A 23913-nucleotide genomic window follows, 5' to 3' on the forward strand; every position below is an offset into this window, starting at 1 on the left:
CAGCTCCGGGAAGGGGAGGGCCGAGTCTCTTTCAGGGAGTGATGTCATCTGTAATGTACACGATACATGGCTCCAGTCTTCTGTCACCCCCCCCTCCCATCCCACCCCCTCCTGTCCTCACAGGCTATCCTTTGTCTAGCCCTGATTAATTGCTTCCGGGCACACTGAATACAGCACGATAATCTCTGCTTAGGAGAAGTAGGGTAGGGGTGAGGCGCACCTGTTCCCTTGTTCACCTCCTCACCCAGTGAGGTGATCCAAGTGTCAGCTCAAGAGTGGTATTGGGGGTGGGACAATTCCCTCTTGCTCTAATCACTTTTTTCTTTTTGAAAAAGCAGATAGATGGTGGTTTGGCTTCTTCCAGCTATTAGCCACTCCCTAGTTCTAGCAGCTGTTCCAATGCCACCCCCACTCCCATCTCTGGAAGGGAAACTTGAACCTTTAAATTCAGTCATAAACTCACATTGACTTAACAGATTAGGAATGTCTGGAACTGAAGTGAACTAAAGTGGAAGAACCTCTGTGTCCTACCCACACCCCCCCAACCCCCTCCTTCTCCCTTTCCAAAAAGGGAAGCTTCACAGTGATAGTCCAAAAAAGAATGGCAGAGTAACAGCTGACTACAAGCTAACCATACGCAGGAGAAATCCTCCCTCCAAATATCACAGAGCAACAGAATGTCCCCAAGATAGAATGTTCCTCCCCAGGCAGAGAGCCATCAGGCTATAACTCTATACTGTTTTGAAATACCAGTCCTTGAAGCATCAGGTACTGGACTTGGATGAGAAATTCAAGTTGACTTAATTCAACCTCCTATCCTATTCATGAGTCCCCCAAAAACATTTCTGATGAACAGGTTTCACCTATTTCAGTCATGAGCGCTTACTAACTCACAAGTCAGTCTCTTGTATTGTTTCTTTATATTCATTTGAATTCTGTATACTCCTCCTCCTTCCCCGTGCCCCATTAAGTTGTCCTAAAATTGTTTTCCTGAAAAGCGTTTTGCTTCCCCACACTCCAAGACTTTTTCTGTTTGGGGTTAAGCTTTTTTTGTTTTTTCTTTTCCTTGTTGTTTCCAATCCTTAAACCTCTGGTCACTTTCTTTGGAAGATTTTTTAGTTTGTCAGCATTTCTCAAAATTGTATCCAAAACAGGAGCTGAGGTTCCCTGTATGACCTGGGCAGCATAAATCCTGAGGAATTATGGCCACACTTGCTTTAGAGGGTATGTTTATTCAAATACAAATACAGCTATAATTCACTCATAATGAGGTTACGGTCAGTGGTCAGTTAAAGTCCTTATTTATTTCTCACTTGACCCTGTTGCAGTATTATTCTGTGTTTATACAGGGAGTTTTGGAAAAATTGTGAAATTTAGCACTTTTGCCATTAAAATGTATTTGTTTCAACCAGTGATTACACCCTATAAATACTTTTATTGAATTCAGTCACCCAACATAGCTCTCTTCTTTTGCCTTATCTCATCTCTAGGCTTAACAATCACTTAATCCAAACATAGAGGGGTTTTTGGACAGGAAAAAAAAAAAGAGTCCTTTGTCATGCTTTTAGAGACCTCGCTCTTAGCTTGACAATGTGCTACTAATTACTTTTCTTTAGTATGACTGACCAATCATAAATAAATACCCAAATATAGTTCCCTGTTTTCCATATATATAGTATGACACATTCTGACAACTTACACGTTCTGATAATTTACACATTCTGTAAAGCAAAGTTCATATGTGAAAGGAATTAGACTTATAATGATCCAGAGAAAAGAATTAGGATCAATATGTTACATTTACATGGACACATTCACATGTATTATAAACCATTCCAAAGTGAAATAAATTGCCTTTTATTATGTTCATGCAGTTGTAGTTGTCCAAATAATTACTGGGACATTGGGCGGTGGGGTGAACTTCCATAGGTTAGAAATGTGGAATGGAGCATTGACAAAGTTCTGATCTTTTTTTTTTTTTTTTTAAGATTTATTTATTTATTTATACAATCACTGGGTACAGTCAGAAGCGCGGGAGGGTGAGAGAATTCACCAGAGCCAGAGCGGGGAGCAGAGCAGGCAGAAGGACCGAAGTACACTGCTGAGGGGAGCAGCGGGCGGCAGGAGAGGTCTGCGCGCCATGTGGGACCCTCCTCTGGTGGCCAGGGAGCAACCGGGGATCGAACCGGTGCTGCAGAGGCTGTGGGCAGCTTTGCAACCCAGAGCTCAACCGCTGCGCCACCGGGGAGGCCCAGTTCTGATCATTTTTAAGATTCTATGATTTTATTAGAAGTCTCACCCAAATATGTAGGGCTGAAATATTTGCAGTCTGATAATTCCATCAACCTCCCTACCACCACTACCAACCAATACCACAACTGCTGAAGGAACTGGTCTAGATTTGTAACAGGGTGGTCCCCAGGAAAGGGGGAGGTTCCAGGTTCCCTGCCCCACCCAAGGGAGGGTGGAGCTGAGCAGGAAGAGAAGAGGATGCAGAGGAGACTGAGGAAGGAAGGAAGCAGGATGGCGCCAGAAGGAGACCTGGAGGAGGCGCATGGAGCCTAGAGACATGTGAAGAAACTGCGCTTGTCTTTTGGTCGTGGACTGGGTGACACAGATGTGGGTGAGAGACCCATGGGGAGGTGACAATGGCAGCTTTTATCTTGATGTTGATTTTGCTCTTTTCCTTCCGGGTTTGTCTGCTTGTTTCTGACCCTTTTCTGTGGGTCCCCACTGGAAGATGTTTTAGACTTGTGGCAGGCTTTGGGGCCTTGCTCTGTGCCGATCCCATATGGATGGACTTTTACCCACGAGGGGACGGGTAACTTTGGGTGCTTCATTTAGAAACTAGACTCTTTGCCTTACCTGTATTGTTTCCTAGTTGTATTAAAGTTCCTTCTCATTAAAGTCTCATATGTTTTGTGTTGATGTGGCGGATGGCAGAACCCATTTAGAATAGGCAGGTTTGCGGGGTTTGGGCTGCCCCTCTCCCTGTCCTATAACAGATTTACATATATTTTTAAAATTTCTATTTCTGCTAATTCCTTAATAATCACAATGCCCTTTTCTAAATGCTTACTAGCTCCTTGTTATTAGTCACTTTGAAGATTTTACTGAGGTTTGGGGAACAATGTGCTTGCCTCTAGTTTGCATCAGCTACTTTCATAGCTCTCCTATATTGAAAACAGGAGCATCTGGTCTTTCAGTCTTCTGTCATTTCCCTGGATTTTTGGCAGAGCCCCTCAGTCACTCCTGTAAGCACCTTGTGTTCCCTCAAATTCATTTGACTGAGAGATTTTTTAAAACTCATTTCCTCTTTCCTGTCATTTTAGTTCCCACCCTTCCTTGCTGTTATTTTTTTTTTTTTAACTACCATTTCCAATTTGATGATCATTTTAAATAAGTGAAACCATAAAATCACCTGTTCTATGTTAGTCTCCAAACAGTGGCCAGAGGACTCTGAGTCATATCAAATCTAGAACCCCTCCCTCTGGCCTACCAAGCTTACCCTGAACTCTGGCTATCTCTCCCCACTCAGTTTACCATTTCCTGTCTTCTCCACAGCATACTAGCCACACTTGAATTTCTTAAAATCTGTCTCAAACTTTACCAAGCTTTTTCCCATTATAAATTGGAAATATATGTTTTCCATTATTTCTCACCCGATGTCTGCTCCTCACTTCAGTTTCTCTTGTATTCTGGTCTTGCCTCAAATTGTTAGGGGGAAAAGGATGTCCCAAAGCTAATTCCATATAGGCTTTGTGGACTCCACCCCCACCCTAGGTCAAAGTCAAAGACACTGGGAACTCCAAATCCCATCATCACCAAAGGAAGGTGGCTGGGACCTGAGGGTGGGGTTAAGCAGCCAGGTGGATATAAAAGGCAGACACGTGGGCTTTGGGGGCTCCCCCATTTTGGCTCTCCGCCAGCTCGCAGCGTCCGGCCACTTCTGAGAGTGACTTTGGGTTTCCAGGTCGTCGGATCGGGTAGGACGCATTAAAGACTTTATTTCCCTATTTTCTCCCTGAGTTGTACATTTTCCTTATTTCCTTTTCCCTTGTAAATAAACCTTTTATTAACCTTTTGTGTGTGTCTGTAGTAGAGTATTCATAAGTCCCCTTTAAGCGCGCGGGTGAGGACCCACAGCCAGGAACCCGTTTAATATCGGGGTTGCTCTATAACAAAATGACTTCTTATTGTGGTACTCCCTGAACACATCACTCTTTCTAACCTGGTTTCCTGCCTACTTCTTCTACCAGTGTTGCAGAAATAAATTCTAGCCTTTTATCCAGGCAAGGGAAGAACAAGAGGTACTTCAGGAATGGTGAGGTCAGGAGAAGCTTTATTACTCATGCATGAGGTCTCAGACCTGGGTAGACCCATAAAGTCTGAGCACCCATGTAGAGACAAAGGGTTTCTTTTAAACATAACCATTTTACATTGATAACATTGGTCAGTTAGCATACAAATTCTTGGCAAAAGGGGGAAAGATACAGATATTTGAGGTTGGCCTGGGAGATCAGTCAGCCCAGCAGGCTGCCACACCTTGTTTAGATATGCTTATTAAGGTAGCAAACTTGTTATTTACACTTACTTTGCATTACCAGGCCTATGACTCTTTAGCAGGAAACAGGAAAGATTTTATTTGCTGAGCAGTTCCCTTTCACCAGAAGTTTCTCTCTATTTCATTACCCTGTTTCTTGTTCTTCATATCTTCTCTTGCTATCCAAAATTATCTTATTTTTAATTTATGTCCTGGCTTATTTTCTACCTCCTCCTGACAGGATGGAAGTTCCGTGAAAGTAACTCTGTGTTGTTGTTTGCTGCTGTGGCCCTGTGTCTAAAGTGGTGCTAGGCAAGGCTGGGATGGATCCCATGAGAGAATAGTGTGAGAATTTGACTGAGGCCATAATCGACAGAGGAGACAAAGAACAAGGGCCTCCCGGGTGGTCCAAGGGGTTAAGATGCAACCTATGAAGCAGTCCGCAGCCTGTGCAGCACTAGTTCTGTTATAGAGCAGCCCCGATATTGAACGGGTTGCTGGCTGTGGGTCCTCACCCGCGCACTTAAAAGGGACTTATTAATACTCTACTTCAAGCACACACAAAAGGTTAATAAGAGGTTTATTTCCCCCTAACAGTTCGATCCCCAGCCGGGGAGCTAACCCACATGGTCCAGCAGACCTCTCCTGCCTTGCCCGCTCCTCCCCTCAGCAGTGTATATGCCTGTTCTGTTCCCCACTGTCTCTGGTGAATCCTCTCACCCCCCATATCTCTGGCCTGTACCCCAGATCTTGTATGCATAAATAAATAAATCTAAAAAGAAAGAAAGAAAGATAGAAAGAAAGAAAGAACAGCCAGAGAAAAGGGAGAAGTTTCAGAAAGAGACAATGATACTATAACAGGGTGGTTCCCAGGAAGGGGGAGGTTCCAGGTTTCCTGCCCCACCCAAGGGAGGGTGGAGCTGAGCAGGGAGATAAGAAGCTGCAGAGGAGACTGAGGAAGGAAGGAGGCAGGATGGAGCCAGAAGGAGACCTGGAGGAGGCGCATGGAGCCAAGAGACACGTGAAGAAACTACACTTGCCTTTTGGTTGTGGACTGGGTGACACTGATGTGGGTGAGAGACCCATGGGGAGGTGACAATGGCGATTTTTATCTTGGTTTTGATTTTGCTCTTTTCCTTTCAAACTTGTCTGGTTGTTTCTGATCCTTTTCTGTGGGCCTCCCCCTGGCAGATGCTTTAGACTTGTGGCAGGCTTTGGGCCCTTGTTCTGGGCCAATCCTGCTTGGGTGGACTTTTACCCAGAGGGGACGGGTAACTTTGGGTGCTTGATTTAAAAACCATATTCTTTGCCTTTCCTGTATTGTTTCCTGATTGTATTAAAGTTCCTTCCCATCAAAGCCTCATATGTTTTGTGTTGACACGCAGATGGCAGAACCTATTTAGAACAGGCAGGTTTGGGGGTCTGGGCTGCCCCTCTGCCTGCCCTGTAACACTTTGGCCTCTAGGGAACGAATTTGCCAGAGTGCCACCGGGTGTTTGTTTGTTTAAGATTTTTTTTATTTACACAAGAACAGGGTACAGATGTGCAGGAGGGTGAGAGGATTCACCAGAGACAGAGTGGGCAACAGAACAGGCAGACTGACTGAAATACACTGCTCAGGGGAGCAGCGGGCCAGACAGGAGAGGTCTGCCGCGCCATGTGGGTAGCTCCGCAACCAGCTGGCTCAAACCCGCACTGCAGAGGCTGCGGACAGCTTCACAGCGCGGTGTTCAACAGCCTGCGCCACCAGGGAGGCCCACCACTAGGTGTTTTTAGAGACTTTATTAGAGAGACTCAGGCATGAGGGTAGCATTGCCGGAGAAGGGCAGGTTAGCCCTGAATCCTCGAAAGACATTAGCAGGAGATATTTAAAGGAGGGGAGCTATTTATTTATTTATTTTTACAGATGCATTTATTATTATTTATTTATTTGTTTGTTCGTTTATTTATACAAGCACTGGGTACAGTCAGAAGCGCGGGAGGGTGAGAGAATTCACCAGAGCCAGAGCGGGGAACAGAGCAGGCAGAAGGACCGAAGCACACTGCTGAGGGGAGCAGCGGGCGGCAGGAGAGGTCTGCGTGCCATGTGGGACCCTCCTCCGGTGGCCGGGGAGCATCCGGGGATCGAACCGGCGACGCAGAGGCCGCGGGCAGCTTCGCAACCCAGCGCTCAACCGCTGCGCCACCGGGGAGGCCCTGGGAGCTATTTAACGCGTATGTCCAGGAGGCCTGGAGAAGAGGCTCCTCAAGGCTAGTTCTGGGTCGGGCTATGCCCGGGCATGCGTAGACGGGCGACTGCAACTGCGCATGCGTGCTCCGCCCTCCGCGCCAGGAAGTCATCAGGCTTTAGGGTTTTTTTGTCCTGCGTGGTGCCTCGTGTTCAGTGTGGTGGCCCCATTGTTTAGACAGAGCTCGTCAGTCCATGATTCAGTCCACCTGTTCAAACAGGACTTGGAGCAACTGGTCCTCCTGCCAACTCTCGACTTCTTCGACCTAGGCTGTCTCCAAAGTAGGGGTGGGAGGAGCAGGGTTGCTGGACGGGAAAGTGTGCAGTGACTGTGGACCCTTTGTTGATGCACAGAGAAGCCAGGAGAAGCTTCCAGATCGGCACATACCGAATTTGAAGTCAAAATGCGGAAATCAGAGCCCAGCGCAGTCAACTGGCCTGCTTTTGCTATTTTAAGTGGATTTTGAAAAATAGTGCAAACCTACTGGGACAAAGGCAGGGAGGGAACATGTGCCAGAGAGCACGTGTGGGGGTGAGAGATGCTGGGCTTGCCCCACATCGCTCCCTCATCGCCCTGCCTGCTGTGTGGGGACTGTCGCCAGCCCAGGGAAGTCTGGGATTAGAACAGGAAACTGATGAGCAGACTAGGCAGTTCCTTCCTGAATCTGCGCCCACGGAGAACGTGGCAGGTAAGGGATCAAAACATGTTTGTCTCATGGAACTGAATTCCAGCAGGATGATGAGGGAATCCGGGATTTTCCTGACATCCAGGCGTGCCTCTGTCACTCATAATGTTATAGAGCAGCCCCGATATTGAACGGGTTCCTGGCTGTGGGTCCTCACCCGCGCGCTTAAAAGGGACTTAAGAATACTCCACTACAGACACACACAAAAGGTTAATAAAAGGTTTATTTACAAGGGAAAAGGAAATAAGGAAAATGTACAACTCAGGGAGAAAATAGGGAAATAAAGTCTTTAATGCGTCCTACCCGGTCCGAGGACCTGGAAACCCAAAGTCACTCTCAGAGCTGGCCGGACGCTGCGAGCTGGTGGAGAGCCAAAATGGGGGACCCCTCCAAAGCCCACGTGTCTGGCTTTATATCAACCTGGCTGCTTAACCCCACCCTCAGGTCCCAGCCACCTTCCCTTTGGTGGTGATGGGATTTGGAGTTCCCAGTGTCTGGCTTTGGCCTGGGGTGGGGGTGGAGTCCACAAAGCCTGTATGGAATTAGCTTTAGGACATCCTTTTCCCCCTAGCAATAACACAACCTGCCCTACAAAAGAGTTTGGGGTTACACTCCTCTTAACCCATTTTCAGGAAGCCCATAGTTACACTTAGGCAGCTATGATAATCCAAACATTTAAACACGAATACTATAAATATAAGGTACTTTAAGTTCCTCAGAAGAAAATTACAGTGTTTGAAGTATTATGGTGAGACTGGCATGAATTTTATACATTTCTGGCATGTGTGTGTCTGGAGCTCTTAGTCTATTCAGAAAAAGTCTTGGAGAAATAAGTTTTGTTACCGCCTTTGCTGTTGACCTAAATACATTGCTCTAGTGTTTGGGGCAGGAGCAGCAGTTGAGGCCTCCTGGGCTCATTGCTCATTAGAAACATTATTGAAGTAGTGTAACAGGGTGGTCCCCAGGAAAGGGGGAGGTTCCAGGTTCCCTGCCCCACCCAAGGGAGGGTGGAGCTGAGCAGGAAGAGGAGAAGCTGCAGAAGAGACTGAGGAAGGAGGCAGGATGGAGCCTAGAGACACGTGAAGAAGCTGCGCTTGTCTTTTGGTCGTGGACGGGGTGACACAGATGTGGGTGAGACCCATGGGGAGGTGACCATGGCAGCTTTTATCTTGATGTTGATTTTGCTCTTTTCCTTCCGGGCTTGTTTGGTTGTTTGTGACCCTTTTCTGTGGGTCCCCACTGGAAGATGCTTTAGACTTGTGGCAGGCTTTGGGGCCTTGCTCTGGGCCGATCCCATATGGATGGAGTTTTACCCACGAGGGGATGGGTAACTTTGGGTGCTTCATTTAGAAACTAGACTCTTTGCCTTACCTGTATTGTTTCCTAGTTTTTATTAAAGTTCCTTCCCATTAAAGTCTCCTATGTTTTGCGTTGATGCGGCGGATGGCAGAACCCATTTAGAATAGACAATAGGCAGGTTTGCGGGGTTTGGGCTGCCCCTCTCCCTGTCCTATAACAGTAGGAGAAAAACCACAAATTGAGGCCCTTTTGGGGGACAGGTGGCCTGTGTCTTAGGCCCAGGTCCTTTCTGAGCTAGTGCTGACATTTCATTTAACCTCTGTGAACCAGTTCTCTCTCTTTAACCCTGTCTTCCAGAGTTGCTGGGAGCACTAATGAAGTAATGTGTGTAGATGTGTTTTGGTTTTGTAAAGTCCTTTACAATCAAGAGGTGCCTGCTTGGAATATTTTTGAAAACCTTGCAGAGATATATTCAGCTGTCAACCTCACCATAATAAGAAATAATCAGCTTTTTATAATTTATCACCACCTCTGTTTATCATTTTCATCATCAACTTCATTGTTTTCCTAACCATAATATTTGATGGCATCTTTTGACCTCAGAATGATGCTAATATCTTAAATAGATTATCTCATTTAATCCTCACAATAATTTTAAGGTTGTGACTCCATATTTATTCTTTTTTTTTCTTTTAAGAAAATAAGTTCAAGAAAAGTTAAACGACTTGTTCACTCAAATTGTGTATGGCAGAACTATGGCTCAAACCCAAGGCTATTTGTCTCCAAAGCCGCAGGACTTAGCTTTTCCCTATAAGATCAGCACCGTCAAAAAGACAATTCTGTGTGCAAATTAGACAGAAAGAATGACTCAATACAATGTGATGTTCTGAGATAGGTGCTCTATGTCTATGTGGGCTTATGTGTGAGAAAAAGTGGGCACCATCCCTTTACTCCCAGAACTTCTAGTATGCTGGAAAAATATGAGATCTAAGACAGGTTTGAGAAAAAAATCCAGAATATTTTTTCCTCTTTTCTCCCTTTTTTTTTTCATTTAGAGAGCTCACATGGTTTAACATGAGTGAAAACCCCAGTGTTATTTTTAAAGAAACATCTTGACCTCATGGCATTGTTTTATTTTTATGACTCATATATATTTCATTGAGTTTTCATGAACTATCTTATAAAGGGGACACTAGTCCTCTACCATCTTAATGATGGTAAAAATTGATAGCTAGAGAGATTAAATAACTTGTGTACTGTTAACACTTTGTTCGTTCATTTAGGAAACTTTTACGGAATGCATGCTCTTTACCAGGTGTTCTAGTCTCTGACTTTAAAAGAATAACTGTGAAATTGGGAGGCAAGCACTATTGTTTACAGGTGACCTGGAAGATGGAGTCACAGATTATTCCTTGGGAGTTGGCAGGTAGGGGGATACCTGAGAAAGGTTTGAAAGAGGTAATATTTGAGTACAACCTTGACGAGATAGAATAGGATTTCCTAAATAAGAGGAATGGTAGACTGTGTATTAATAGGTGTTCTGGGAAGCTCATTTTGTAGTGCAGATGGCGTACTCCTGGTTTTTAATTTGAATCACTTATCACTTAAAGACACTGCCATTTTCAAGTAAAGTGGTTATTTGGAGTGTCTGAATAGAGTTACAGAAAAAAGTGGTAACTTTAGGGTCAGTTACAGAAAAAAGTGGTATCTTTGGGGTCAGTGGTATCTTTGGAAGTCTGCCTGCTACCTCTGTAAACTTGGAAAAGTTATTTAATTCTTCGGAGCCTTTTCTTCAGTTATAAAATGAGAATATTAATACTACTAATCTCGGAGCTATTTATGAGGATGAAATGACTCAAACAGATAAATCATGGAACACAAACCCTGGTCCGTAGCATAAAGATAAGTATTATTTTCTTCCTCCTTCTTCATAAAAGAAAGCAGCCACTATTTTACCTTCTTTCTTTATTTAAGAAACTAAATTCAAAAGAGATGAAATGACTTGTTCACTCAACCTGTATGTGGCAGAACCTTTAGTTCTTTGGTTTTATTCTGTTTGATGTTCTTACCACTCCCATGGACCCAGATTTCCCTAGTAGCCATATGTGGCCAGAAAGAGGCCAACATACCAAGTCTTGGTCTTGAAGGAAGGAAGAGAAAGACCTCTATATTCAGGCCAGATGAATCAATAACATTGTTTCTAAGACTTATTACAGATCTGTAAGTACTCTCAAAAAAATGTGACTATACTTAGCCTTTGGGAAAGATGTGGTACTAGTTTGTATTTCAAATGATTGATGAAGTCACTCTGAGAAAACCTGAGTAGCTGCCAAGTTCCTTCATCCTTCCTGCTTCCACTCCTGATGGAGCTCGAGATGGCTTCAACAACTCCCACAGCACGTGCTTCTGTCATAGCTCTTGTCAAATAACCAGATGCTTCAGAGTCTGTCTCCATCATGAGCCTACGTCTCCACTCTAAGATTTGCACTCCACTGTGGGACTTGAGAACACATTCCCTTTTCCATAAAGATAAAGACAGTCCCACTTTTTAATGTTCTCTACTATTTAAGAAGCAACACCCTATAAGGGGAACATACTCACTTTCAGGGTGAATGAGAAACCTGCTTGGAGAGTGGGGATGAGAAACATAAATAAAGCTTTACTTTGAGTATGGAGGTTTTAAGTTTCCAAGGGAAATTAGGAAAGTTATTATTCATCTTAGAATCTACAGAAATAAGCAACATACCTGAAAAATAGTTTTAAAGAAGCAGGGTATAGTGAGGATTAAGGCATCAGTGAAGAGAAGGTGACACACTCACAAATCGTGATGCTACAAAGGAGATTAAATGTCAGATCTGGAAGTTCAGATGAAAGGTAGGTTACATCTCAAACCGAGAAAGGTAGCTGAAGAAGGTGCAATTAAAACCTTCTTGAGGGGGGGCCTCCCCGGTGGCGCAGCGGTTGAGCGCTGGGTTGCGAAGCTGCCCGCAGCCTTTGCAGCGCCGGTTCGTTCCCCGGCTGCTCCCCGGTCACCAGAGGAGGGTCCCGCATGGCGCGCAGACCTCTCCTGCCGCCCGCTGCTCCCCTCAGCAGTGTACTTCGGTCCTTCTGCCTGCTCTGCTCCCCGCTCTGGCTTTGGTGAATTCTCTCACCCTCCCGCACTTCTGACTGTACCCAGTGCATGTATAAACAAACAAATAAATAAATAAATAAATAAAAATGCCTCTAAAAAAAAAAAAAAAAAAAAAAAACCTTCTTGAGGGCCTCCCCGGTGGCGCAGCGGTTGAGCGCTGGGTTGCGAAGCTGCGCGCGGCCTCTGCGGCGCCGGTTCGATCCCCGGCTGCTCCCCGGCCACCAGAGGAGGGTCCCACATGGCGCGCAGACCTCTCCTGCCGCCCGCTGCTCCCCTCAGCAGTGTGCTTCGGTCCTTCTGCCTGCTCTGCTCCCCGCTCTGGCTCTGGTGAATTCTCTCGCCCTCCCGCGCTTCTGACTGTACCCAGTGCATGTATAAACAAAACAAACAAACAAACCAGCAAACAAATAAATAAAGCATGCCTCTATAAAAAAAAAAAAAAACCTTCTTGAGCAAAGGTAGTTTCAACAGGAAGTGATGGAAAAGCATGACATTCTTGACAGGAAAATAACATGAATAAAACCATAGAGGCTGGAAAGTTTTAGATCAAAGATGGGGAAAGTTAATGATTTAATTTATCTGAACACTGGACACAGAGAAATAATGGTGGCTAATGCTGGAATAGTAACTTAATAGTCTTTAATGCCAATTAAGGAGTCCAGGCTTAGTTTGATAGATAATTGGGAGTTATTGCAGTTTTTAAAGATGTGAATAAAGTGATATGAAATGGGTTTAGGAAAATTAAGTTGGCAGAACAGGAGACAGAGAACGGGAAAAGTAGGAGAAATGATTGTAGTAGCTACATTCAGAGAAAGGAGGGGTTGATGATGGGCAGTGTGAGTGGGAGATGTCTGATTCTGAAGAAAATGTGAAGGCATAATAGATTGCATCTGGCAAATAATCAGATGTGGGGCAAGGGAGAAAAGGTGACTCCAATCACAGTAAATGGGGAAAGCTTCATGCTGTTGCAAAATGCATCTCTGTGAAAGGTGGAGGTGGGGGGAGTATCGAAGCACAATAAACAGGCACCATTTCCTCCACCCACACTTACATGCAGCTGCTTCAGAATTCAAGTCCCAGCATGCCATGAATTGGACTTCTTGAGTAGGAGGCAACTGGGAAGGAGCAAGGTGGATGTATAAATAATGGAAGTGGAATGAAGGAGAGGAGAAGACATGTGGAGAAGAGACACTTGGAAGAGAGGCATGGGTGAGGGAAATATGGGGAGGCTGCTACTGGTCCTTTGCAGAGACTATGGCAGCTGTTATCTTGAATTCATGGTGGATTATGTGCTACATTTTGAATTTTGGGTGTTTCCTTCTGCACCAGCTCTTTGGGACCTGCCTACCTCCTTTCTTGTGATTCCCCATCAGAAGGTGCTATAGACTTGTGCAAGCTCTCGTGTCTCAGTGGCCCCACTTCTGGCTGACCTTGTTTGCTGGTCATTTGCCCAGAAAATAGATAATTTTTGGAGTTTTCTTAGGAAACTATTACTTGAAATCCTTTCTTCTCTGTCTTTGTGCATATACAGAGAATCTTTCACAGTGAGTCTACTTCCTTTGCCTTTGTGTACATGGATAGTCAGACCTCTTTTACAGAATGCATCCCTTAACATTTTAGGGTCCCGGGCTACCTCTGAGTCATGTGCTAATAAGGCCATTACAAGTTATAGAGAAGATAGCAAGAGTGGTGATTTGGGAGTGGATCTTGGATGGTGGATCTTGGATCTTGCTTGTTATATTTTAAGTTTTAGATACTGATAGATTGTCTGGAAATTTAAATCTGGTTCTTAGAAGAGGTAATGTATTGGTGATAAAGATTTGAGAGTCATTTTCATAGAGTGGTAATTGAAGTAATGGACATGCATAATTTTTGGTAAGAGAGACTTCAGAAGAGATTAAGAGATAGGAGATCTAAGGATACCTAAATTTAGGTGCATAGACAAAGCAGTGGATCCAGTAACAGATGGAAAATGAGTGATCAAAGTGATAGGAGATCAAAATAGTACTGTTAGAGAGTAAAGAGAGGGACTGCTTTTGCCAAATGAGTGCTGCATCAGAGAGTTGGGATAAGAATTGACTGGGAGACTTGGTAATTAGGAAATTACTGATGGCATTAGAGGAGCTTCAGTAGAGGAGAGGGAGGGGGCAGTGCACCATGGAAAAAGTTAAGTCATAACACTTGGCAACCTTTCCTGAAGTTTGGGGAGTGGCATGATGGAAAAAGTTAAGTGTTGGGGCAAAAATAGTTGGGGTGATGCACTTGACTGTATTTTCCAAATATTTGATAATGAAAGAGGAATAGGAAAGTGATGAAAGGAGATCTTAGGATAAGTAAGGGTTTTCTTATCGAAGATCATATATGCAAAAACTTGGAAGTCAACTCAGAGGGAAGGAATGAAGATTCAGGAGCAGGGTGATAACTGATGAAGGTTGTAACTGAATGCAAGGAGGATGGAGGGACTTGGACCATTAGCACTGGATGAGGGTTTCATCTCAGATTTTGGAGAGGAAGAGGAGGGAGAAGAATACACAGAGACATTGATGTAGGAAAACAGAATTTGAAGTTGCTCAAATATGGGAGAGTCTATATTGGTAATCAGGCAATAAAGTCATTTGCTATGAATGGGAAGCTGGACAGAACTAGGGACCTTGAGGGGAGAGATCAGAAAGTCTCTAGGAAGAATGATGATGAATTAATAAAAAGTGAGAGAAAGCAGATCTGTGTCAGTACAGCCAGTAAAGAGTGGATTTGTGGTGGATCCAGTCCAAATGGTTTCAAGGCTTTCTCCCACAACCCTTGGCAACCATTCCTGAAGGTTGGGGAATGGCAAGATGGAATGGAAGGTCAAGGTGTTGAGGCATCCTGGAGGGACATTGAGTATATTTGTGAAATGATCAATTTATATGCCAAGTCTAACAAATGTCACAGAAAAAGAATAAAGAAGCACAGAGTGATTGATGGTGACAACAGTCTTAGGGATTGAAATTGATCGAGAGAACGAAGGGCAGAAGAATTGTCAGGATATTTGGGGGTCTGGCATCTTCAGTGTGAAGCCATGTTTGAATGATAACAAGTCTGTCTCGAGGGAGGCCCTGTTGTGAGATGGAGGTACATTGCAAATGGAAGGCACTGGGGTGAAGGAGATCAGGAAGATGTTATTTTTTTTTTTTTTTAAAAGATTTATTTATTTATTTATACAAGCACTGGGTACAGTCAGAAGTGAGGGAGGGTGAGAGAATTCACCAGAGCCAGAGCGGGGAGCAGAGCAGGCAGAAGGACCGAAGTACACTGCTGAGGGGAGCAGCGGGAGGCCGGAGAGGTCTGCGCGCCATATGGGACCCTCCTCCAGTGGCCGGGGAGCAGCCGGGGATCGAACTGGCGCTGCAGAGGCTGCGGGCAGCTTTGCAACCCAGCGCTCAACCGCTGCGCCACCGGGGAGGCCCAGGAAGATGTTATTTTTCAATTTATGCATATGTGTACAAATTCAAATTTTTCCAACAAGCGAACATTCCTGCCCCCCCCCCCAAAAAAAAATCGAAGTTCTAGCTTCAGAGCAACAAAAATTTCAGGTTCATAAATCAGCAATGCTTTCCTAATCTCACTAAATGCTCATCTAGGCTGGATTGAAAGCTGATGGATGTTTTCAGGTCTCTGGAATGAAAAAGAAAGAAAAGGAACATGTGAATCAGGACAGGAGAAGCATTATCACCATGAATTATTTATATTCCTGAAGATGATGGTTGGGAATGAGAAGAAAGAACAATTCCTCAGAGGAAGTCATGGAGTAAGATGGGCAGATTACAGGGTTTCAGTAGAAAACTTTGAGGAAGATGTAAAAAGAGGGCCTCTCTGGTGGCGCAAGGGGTTGAGCACCACACTAAGAAGCTATGCGCAGCCTCTGCAGCACTGGTTCGATCCCAGCTGGCCAGAGAGAAACCCAATGGTGAAGCAGACCTCTCCTGTCTCTCCTGCTGCTCTCCTCAGCAGTGTGTTTCAGTCAGTCTGCCTGTTCTGCTTCCACTCTGTTTCTGGTGAATCCTCTCATTCCCCCCCCCCCATCTCTGGCCTGTACCCCAGCTCTTGTATGCATAAATAAGTAAATCTTTAAAAAAAAAAGATGTAAAAAGAGTGACATAGTGACTTATGTGAATTCCATTAAGAACTTGTGGAATCACATGGGCAAAACCCTGATTAGAATATGGCGAAGGGGAACAAGAACAATGAGGCTACCATGGAGGGGATGGAGGAGAGGGGGGGAATAAATTGATGCTACACCCTCCTTTGACAGGATCACAAGAGATTTAGTATTGTTGAGGACTGGGGGAGAGACTGAGAAAAGACAGATAGTACAAGTGAAAAACTTATAAAAATCAAAATTGAAGAAAGCTTGTTCATAAAAATCAAAGTTGAGTTCCAGTAGTGCTGTATTCTCCCCACAACTGGCATTTATGATGCACCGATATAACCCAAATAAATAAGCAGTTGTGCATTGCAGGCATCCCCCAGGACCCTGGAGGCCTTGGGGGTGGAGTCAAACCTCAGAGGGAGGAAAAGATGCCTTTTGTTTTTCTGCAGGAGGGAAGACACCTAGTCTTAGGAGTTAAGAAGACTGCTTCCCCTTTAAATCTTGTCACAAACGATCCACTTCTTCAAGATCAGGGTGAAAAAAGAGAATTCCAGCAAGTCCAAGTTGAAGATAATTTTTTTATTTTATTTATTTTTTTTAAAAGGATTTATTTATTTATTTATTTATTTATTTATTTATTTATTTATTTATTTATTTATTTATTTATGCAAGCACTGGGTACAGTCAGAAGCGCGGGAGGGTGAGAGAATTCACCAGAGCCAGAGCGGGGAGCAGAGCAGGCAGAAGGACGGAAGGCACTGCTGAGGGGAGCAGCGGGCGGCAGGAGAGGTCTGCGCGCCATGTGGGACCCTCCTCCGGAGGCCGGGGAGCAGCCGGGGATCAAACCAGCGCTGCAGAGGCTGCGGGCAGCTTCACAACCCAGTGCTCAACCGCTGCACCACCGGGGAGGCCCGATAATTTTTTTATTAAGTTAGCAAAAGACTTTAGTTTCCTTTAAATTCTACTTTGAGTAATCAGGAAGTGGCTAAACACCCCCCTCCCCCCAAGTCATGGATAACAAAAGAGCACTTAGGCTAATTCACATTTATGTTAAAAATTCTATTACAGAGTCAGATATTTTGCAAATGCCATATGAATGTTCATCTTTATAACTAATGGGTTTTTAACTGTGGAGCATCCCATGTAGCAACTCATTTAATCTGCATAGGTTTATGTTATGATGCACCTTTTATCAATACTTCCGAGGAAGCACAGTGTGGTGAGGAAATGTCTGCAAAATTGCTTGGTTAGTAAGTGGGGAATCTGGATTCAAACTCAAGTGTGTTTGCTTCTACTGGCAGAGTGCTTGCCACCCTAGCCTGTACCACCTTTCCTTGTACCAAGAAGATTTATCTTGGTACAGAGGAGGATTTATCTTCCTGGTACAGAGGAAGTAACCATGAAATGACATTAAGTGGCAATAAGAAAAACTTGGGTTTGAGCTAAGGAAGGACTTCCTGAGTGCTTGAAAGGCGATGGAAATGAAGAACTATCAATAAATCTTCCTGGAGTAGTTTAAGTGTTTTCTTTTCCCTTTTTCCTCTCTATTCTTCTCTGTCTACCCCTCCATCTGTCCCTCCATCCATCCGCCCATCTCCCCCTCTCTCCTCCTTGCCTTTAGGAAGGAGGGCAGAACAGCAACTAGAACTCTGTTGTAGCTGATGTAATCTATTTATTTTGCTTCATGACACAGAACTGAGAAGCTCCAACTTTCACTTCTCAACTCCCAGACTCAGCGGACATGACACCCTGGTGGAATGAGCAAGGGCATATCCGGAGCTTTCCTCGAAGTTCCTGTCCCAGCAGCACAAAATTAATTCTAATCTAGTGTGGTAAGATGAGAATTTGCAACAGCTGCTGAGTTTAAGAGCTTTATTTAGATTCTCTTCTAGAAGTGATCCCCTTTTCTCAATTTGGATGAGCGTGTATTCCCAGCTAATAAGGCCGGGGCTAGAAGACTCCCCTGGAGCTGTAGAAGGGAGATGCCTTTCTAGTCGAGTTTGTCACCACAGTGGGGAGACAACCTCCTCCAAATCAACCAGCGAGACTATTTCTTTTCTTTTTTTTTAAGTTTTTTTTTTTTTAAAGATTTATTTATTTATTTATACAAGTACTGGGTACAGTCAGAAGCGTGGGAGGGTGAGAGAATTCACTAGAGCCAGAGCAGGGAACAGAACAGGCAGACTGACAAAATATATTGCTGAGGGGAGCAGCGGGCAGCAGGAGAGATCTGTGCGCCACCAGCGTGACTATTTCTTAGGAGACGATCTGGCTGCTTCTTACCTCACATAGGCACGAAATGGCTCCTGGTTTTTGTCCAGCTCTGGATTTGTTCGCCTGCAGAAGTGTCATTTTGACCTTGATCTGGGCATTGCTACTCTTGTCGGCCAACAGAGGGAGACAACTCTTTAGCGTATCTAAGGAAACAGAGGTACAAAGAGGACAGGAGACAGAAATATTGATGTGGAAACTTTTGTTTTCACATAAACCAGAGCAAGAAGAAAGGAAGGGTAAATTGCAATAGAGTCTTAGGTCAGGTACAATATAGAAGCATTTGACTCTAAGATTATTAAAAGAAAAAATATTTAGTGAAACATGTCTTGGGTCAAATTCAACCATATCCTAGAGTATCATTTTTCTGCTTTTATACATTTTGTGGTATTTCAGCAAAGAGGTCACATCTCTTTGAAATCAGATAAAAAATGCAATTGAGAAAAGGTAAATACTAAGATGCATCCAGTCCAGTCCCAGGGGGTCTGACCTTTGTAGCCTGTGAAGATACTTTCTAAGGGTACTGTGCCTCTGAATTCTCAGGAGGGGTGGGGTAGAGCAGCACCACCTACAAGAGCAGAGATGCTCAGACGGCCAGGGGAGGGCGTGGGTGCCATGCTGTGGTGTCCCATATGCTTCTGTTCAATCTCCAAGTATGTCCCTCAAGAATAAAAAATAAGACAAAAACAAGCCAACTAATTTTTTGTTTAAGTACCATTTTTTACATAGTTGATAGTATTTTGGAAGTATCCCCTTCAGTTGCCATAGTGCACCCACCACCAAACTGTTCTTGCCCCCCCCAACCCTCATGCCTCAGTTTATGATCAGCTTTCAAGGGTTAGCTTTCAAGGTTGACTTTATCCAACCCTTTGTTCAGTTTCTCTATATTCCACATATAAGTGACACCATCTGGTATTTGTCTTTCTCCTTATGGCTTATTTCACTGAGCATAATCCCTTTCAGCTCCATCCATGTTGCCACAAATAGCATGAGTTTATCTTTTTTGATCTCTGAGTACTATTATTCCATTATGTATACATACCACATCTTCTTGATCCACTCATCTGTCACTAGGTGCTTAGGTTGTTTTATAGCTGCACTATTGTAAACAGTGCTGCAATAAACATGGGAGTGCAGGTTACCTTTGAAATTGATGTTTTTGTATTCTTCAGGTAGATACCTAGGAGTGGAATTACTGGTTTGTATGACAGGTCCATTTTTAGTCTTTGGAGAAACCTTTTGATTTCCACACAGGCTGTGCTAGTCTATACTGGGAGAGTCCAATTTATGGAAAGGTTCTGTGTGGTCCATGCCTGCCTCTCCAACCTAATTTTAGGCCACATCCTTTTTGCTCATTAGGCTCTAGTTATACTGGCTTTTCAAGTATTCTTCCCTATTGCTTCATACTTGCTGTTCTCTATGAGGTGCTATTTTTCTTAATCTTTACATGTTTTTTTTTTTTTTTTTTTTCTCTCCTCATGGTCCATGTCTACCTAAATATCACTCCAAGGAGAATTCCTTTCACCACCCAATCTACACTCTGTCGTCCACCTGCAGCCTGGTCTTTGCATTCACAGCTTCTTGCACTGCTTGTTTCTGTACATCTACCTGTGTGTTGAAGGGTATGAGAGCAGCTTCCTACATGACTGTAAACTCCTAGAGGGCAGGAGCTTTGCTGTTTTATATGCAGAGTTTAGTACAATGTCTGAATATAGGGGCCTTCCTGGTGGCACAGGGGGTTGAGTCTCAGCACTGTTGGGCTGTCGTCAGCCACCACGGCCTGAGTTTGATCCCTGGCCAGGGAGCTAACCCACATGGTGCAGCAGACCTCTCCTGTCTTGGCCGCTGCTCCCCCCAGCAGTGTATTTTGGTAGATCTGCCTGTTCTGCTCCCCGCTCTGTCTCTGGTGAGGCCTCTCACCCGCCTCCCTGCCCTAATCCTCTGGCTTGCACCCAGTTCTTGTATGCATAAGTAGATAAAAAATCTTTACAAAATAACAACAATGTCTGAATGTAGTGTGCACTCATGACATATTTATTACATGAATGAAAATGAGCAGAATATAAAATAATTTGAGAACATTAAGTAGGGCCCTGAAAGACATTGGATAAAGTGAAATTGGATGAGAAGTAAGAGTTCTGTGTAGAACTGCACCTCAGCCTGGAGGAATACACTTGGTGAGCACCTTCTGTGTGCCTGGCATTGTGCTGGGTGTTCTAACAGTGTGCATTGGATAATTCAATCTTTATACACTTGCAAAAATCATTCCAGATTTTGAAATGGAAGAATGGAAGCTCAGAGAGAAAAAGTAACTTGCCCACAGCTACAAAGCTAGCAAGTGATGAAGCCATTCTTCAAAACCAGATCTCCACCAAAACATGTTTCCTTCTCAGCACTACTTCCAAATGTGTGTACTGGTAAGGGGATAAAGTATGGATGAATTGGAGCAATCCATCATCACTCCTGGGGAAAAAAGCCTCTGACCCAGTAATCATTATCAGTTGCATAATTTCTGTTAATTATGCATGATGAGCTGAAAGAGTTCTTGGAATAGCAAGTTGTTTAAAAGGCCAAAGACCAAGTTTCCACATCTATAAGCATGGTGATATGACATCTGCCTGGACCATTTCATTGGATCATTTTGAGATTCAAGTGTGAAAACATATTTGAAAGTGCCTTGTAACTTTCAAAATTGTTATGAGTGTGTTCTGCCTTCCCAGATACCACCTAGAATCACTCTGATGAACAGATTATTAGGAAGTAGCAACAAAGGAGTTTTATACCCTAAATAAAATTATAGGATGAGCCATGGAAGGGATAATGACATATAATTTAGTTCATCGACCTATTTCTTTTTTTTTTTTTTTTTTTTTTTTTTTTTTTAATAGAGGCATGCTTTATTTATTTATTTTATTTGTTTGTTTGTTTTGTTTATACATGCACTGGGTACAGTCAGAAGCGCGGGAGGGTGAGAGAATTCACCAGAGCCAGAGCGGGGAGCAGAGCAGGCAGAAGGACCGAAGTACACTGCTGAGGGGAGCAGCGGGCGGCAGGAGAGGTCTGCGCGCCATGTGGGACCCTCCTCCGGTGGCCGGGGAGCAGCCGGGGATCGAACCGGCGCCACAGAGGCCGCGGGCAGCTTCGCAACCCAGCGCTCAACCGCTGCGCCACCGGGGAGGCCCTCATCGACCTATTTCTAGATTAACTGAAATCATGCTGGAAAGGAAGCTCCAGGATAACACTTTAATAAATTATGTGAAGAAAATTTCTTAATATTAAATGTTCTTTACAGTAAAAGAACCATAAAATTTTATAAAAAGGAGTTAAAGTGGCAACGTTTAGTGAGCTTATCCCATGAGAGTAGACTCTTTGGAGGCTTAGCTGAGTTGTAATTTTCCTTGCTTTTTGATTAATCAATATTTAAAATATCCATTAGGGAGATACCCTACCTCATAGTCTGTCAAAGTAAAAAAGAAGCAAGGTGATGGTGATAATTCTCTTCTTAATTTTCAATTTTTAATACCTCTCAGCATCAGTTTGAAACATCGAAATTGACTACAGTGTGATTGCCATCATATGTTTATTCTTGTCTCAGTAGCTTCTTTGTGTTTTTACTGAGTTTACGTTTAATGTCACTTGCTTCCACCCATACATTCCTGGAGGAGGGGGTTGGATTGTACAATGTCAATTTGGTCAAAGTGGGAACTACATTCTCTAGAACCCCTTACCCAGTATGGTTCCAGTATAGAGTTGCCAAAAGCAGAACTTGTGTGATATTTGGAAGGTCAAAGTGAAAAAAGAGCCACTGCTGTTAGAAGTAGCTCACAGTCAGACAGATACAGAGGTGCCTTGGGGCCCCAGATTGTTCTTGCTCTTCTTCACTCTGTATCTAGCCTGTTTTCCAGGCTGACTACCAACAATAGCCCAGGCTTGGCTGTGAACCCACTGGGGAGTGGTTAAAATAAAGGCAACAGGGGCCTCCCTGGTGGCGCAAGGGATTAAGCACTGCACTATGAAGCAATCCAAAGCCTCTGTGGCACGAGTTCAATCCCTTGCCAGCCAGGGAGAAACCCACATGGCACAGCAGACCTCTCCTGTCTTGCCTGCTGCTCCCCTCAGTAGTGTATTTCAGTCAATCTGCCTGTTCTGTTCCCCACTCTGTCTCTGGTGGATCCTCTTACCCCCCGCATCTCTGGCCTGTACCCCAACTCTTGTATGCATAAATAAATAAATCTTTAAAAAAATAATAAAAAAATAAAATAAAGGCAACAGCTTCCCATGCTTCTCTCCCCAGTATCCCTTCTGTGCTCCCCTTTGGCCACTGAACCTGATTGCTTCCCTGCCGTCTCCGACTTTTCCATCTGTGCCAGTGATTTAAGCCTATTTAGTGACTCTGTTTTGCTGATTCTCCTCCTCTCAGAACTTCATTTCCTTAACTCCTTGCACTACTGTGTGTGATTCCTTTAAAGTTCAAGGTCTAACAAAAGGTCTAATTCTTAAATCTCTTCTGTACCTAGTATTCATTGTGGTTCTCTTTTTCTCTGACTGGCATGTTATTGGACCTAAATGTGGTTCCAAGGAAGCAGAACTTGAAGGATGAGAGCCTGAATCTCTGGTCTGATCTGGCTAATAAATTCAGAGTCATCACAGGCAATGACTATGTTGCCATTGGGAAATGGACCAGAAGCCAAGGACATATAATGGCAAAACAATTAATTTAGTTGTTACCTGTAGTTACCTGGAGCGAACTGAAGACAACTCTCTGGGTGATCAAAGAGATATTGCCATAGGTGATTTAAATATAAACAAAAGACTGTCGCTGGTGTCGATCGATTCCTTCCAAATTTACTGAAGGATTTGGAGAAGAAAAGTGGTGAGGTTGGGATTTAAATTCCCATCTCAAGGTCCAGATAAAGAATCACAGAGTTTCTGTAGCTTCCTTGAAATAAACCTTTATCTACTATAGCTTCAAGATTAAGATTTCTAAAAATCAAATGCAAGTTTAATGCTTCAAAGGCTGAATTATACCAACATTTCAAATCATAGCCACATAGGTTTGCTTGTGATTAAGGTAGGGCTTTGTGAAGGAAGACCAAAGATCCTGAAAGTTAGGTTATGGACATATGGACATGTTCTGATGAAACTGAGAACCTTTAATCCAAAAATTCTTTCAAATTACTTGCAAAGCTAACCTTTCCGCCCGTGTCTGAGGAATTGTACTTACCTTGCTTTCGTGACCTCTTAGAGGTAAACTGTGTGAGAGTGCTGATCCTGCTCAAGAATCAAGCAATCACCTCTCATTGCTTCTAGATTCCAGTGTTTTGAGATGTACCATATTATGGGAGGCTCAGGTAGAGGTGTGATCCACGAGAAGTTACCATACATATCCAAGAGTTGTAAAAATTTGACAACTTTTATTGAAAAAACATCCGAGGACTGTGAATGTGAGTGCCTGGATGCATGGAATGTATTGCTGTGGCCACACTGGCCAGAGATTCTGTACTCAGGGTTTTAGCTTGAGTGACTGGACATGGCTTCAGCATTTTACTGCGATGGTTGACTCTTCCCTGTGCAGAATCTTGAAGAATGATAACGCATTATGGGAAACTTAATCAGGTGATGACT

The 23913-nt window shown here is 43.9% G+C and overlaps 1 protein-coding gene across 2 annotated transcripts in view; it reads left to right on the forward strand.

Moving 5' to 3' along the window:
• Positions 1–6878: 6878 nt before the first annotated feature.
• The window catches only part of LOC119240793 (olfactory receptor 4D5), a 388728-nt gene continuing 371693 nt past the window's right edge, over positions 6879–23913 (forward strand). Inside the window, exon 1 of one of the 2 annotated variants that reach the window (XR_008551065.1) lies at positions 6879–7459. The gene's annotated coding sequence lies outside the window, so the exon portion shown is untranslated. The remainder of the gene's footprint in view (positions 7460–23913) is intronic. The other variant, XM_054693170.1, reaches the window with a different exon arrangement.

Source organism: Talpa occidentalis, unplaced genomic scaffold (genome assembly GCF_014898055.3).
Source record: "Talpa occidentalis isolate TD23 unplaced genomic scaffold, MPIMG_talOcc4v2.1 talOcc4.12, whole genome shotgun sequence".
Taxonomy (NCBI): Eukaryota; Metazoa; Chordata; class Mammalia; order Eulipotyphla; family Talpidae; genus Talpa; species Talpa occidentalis.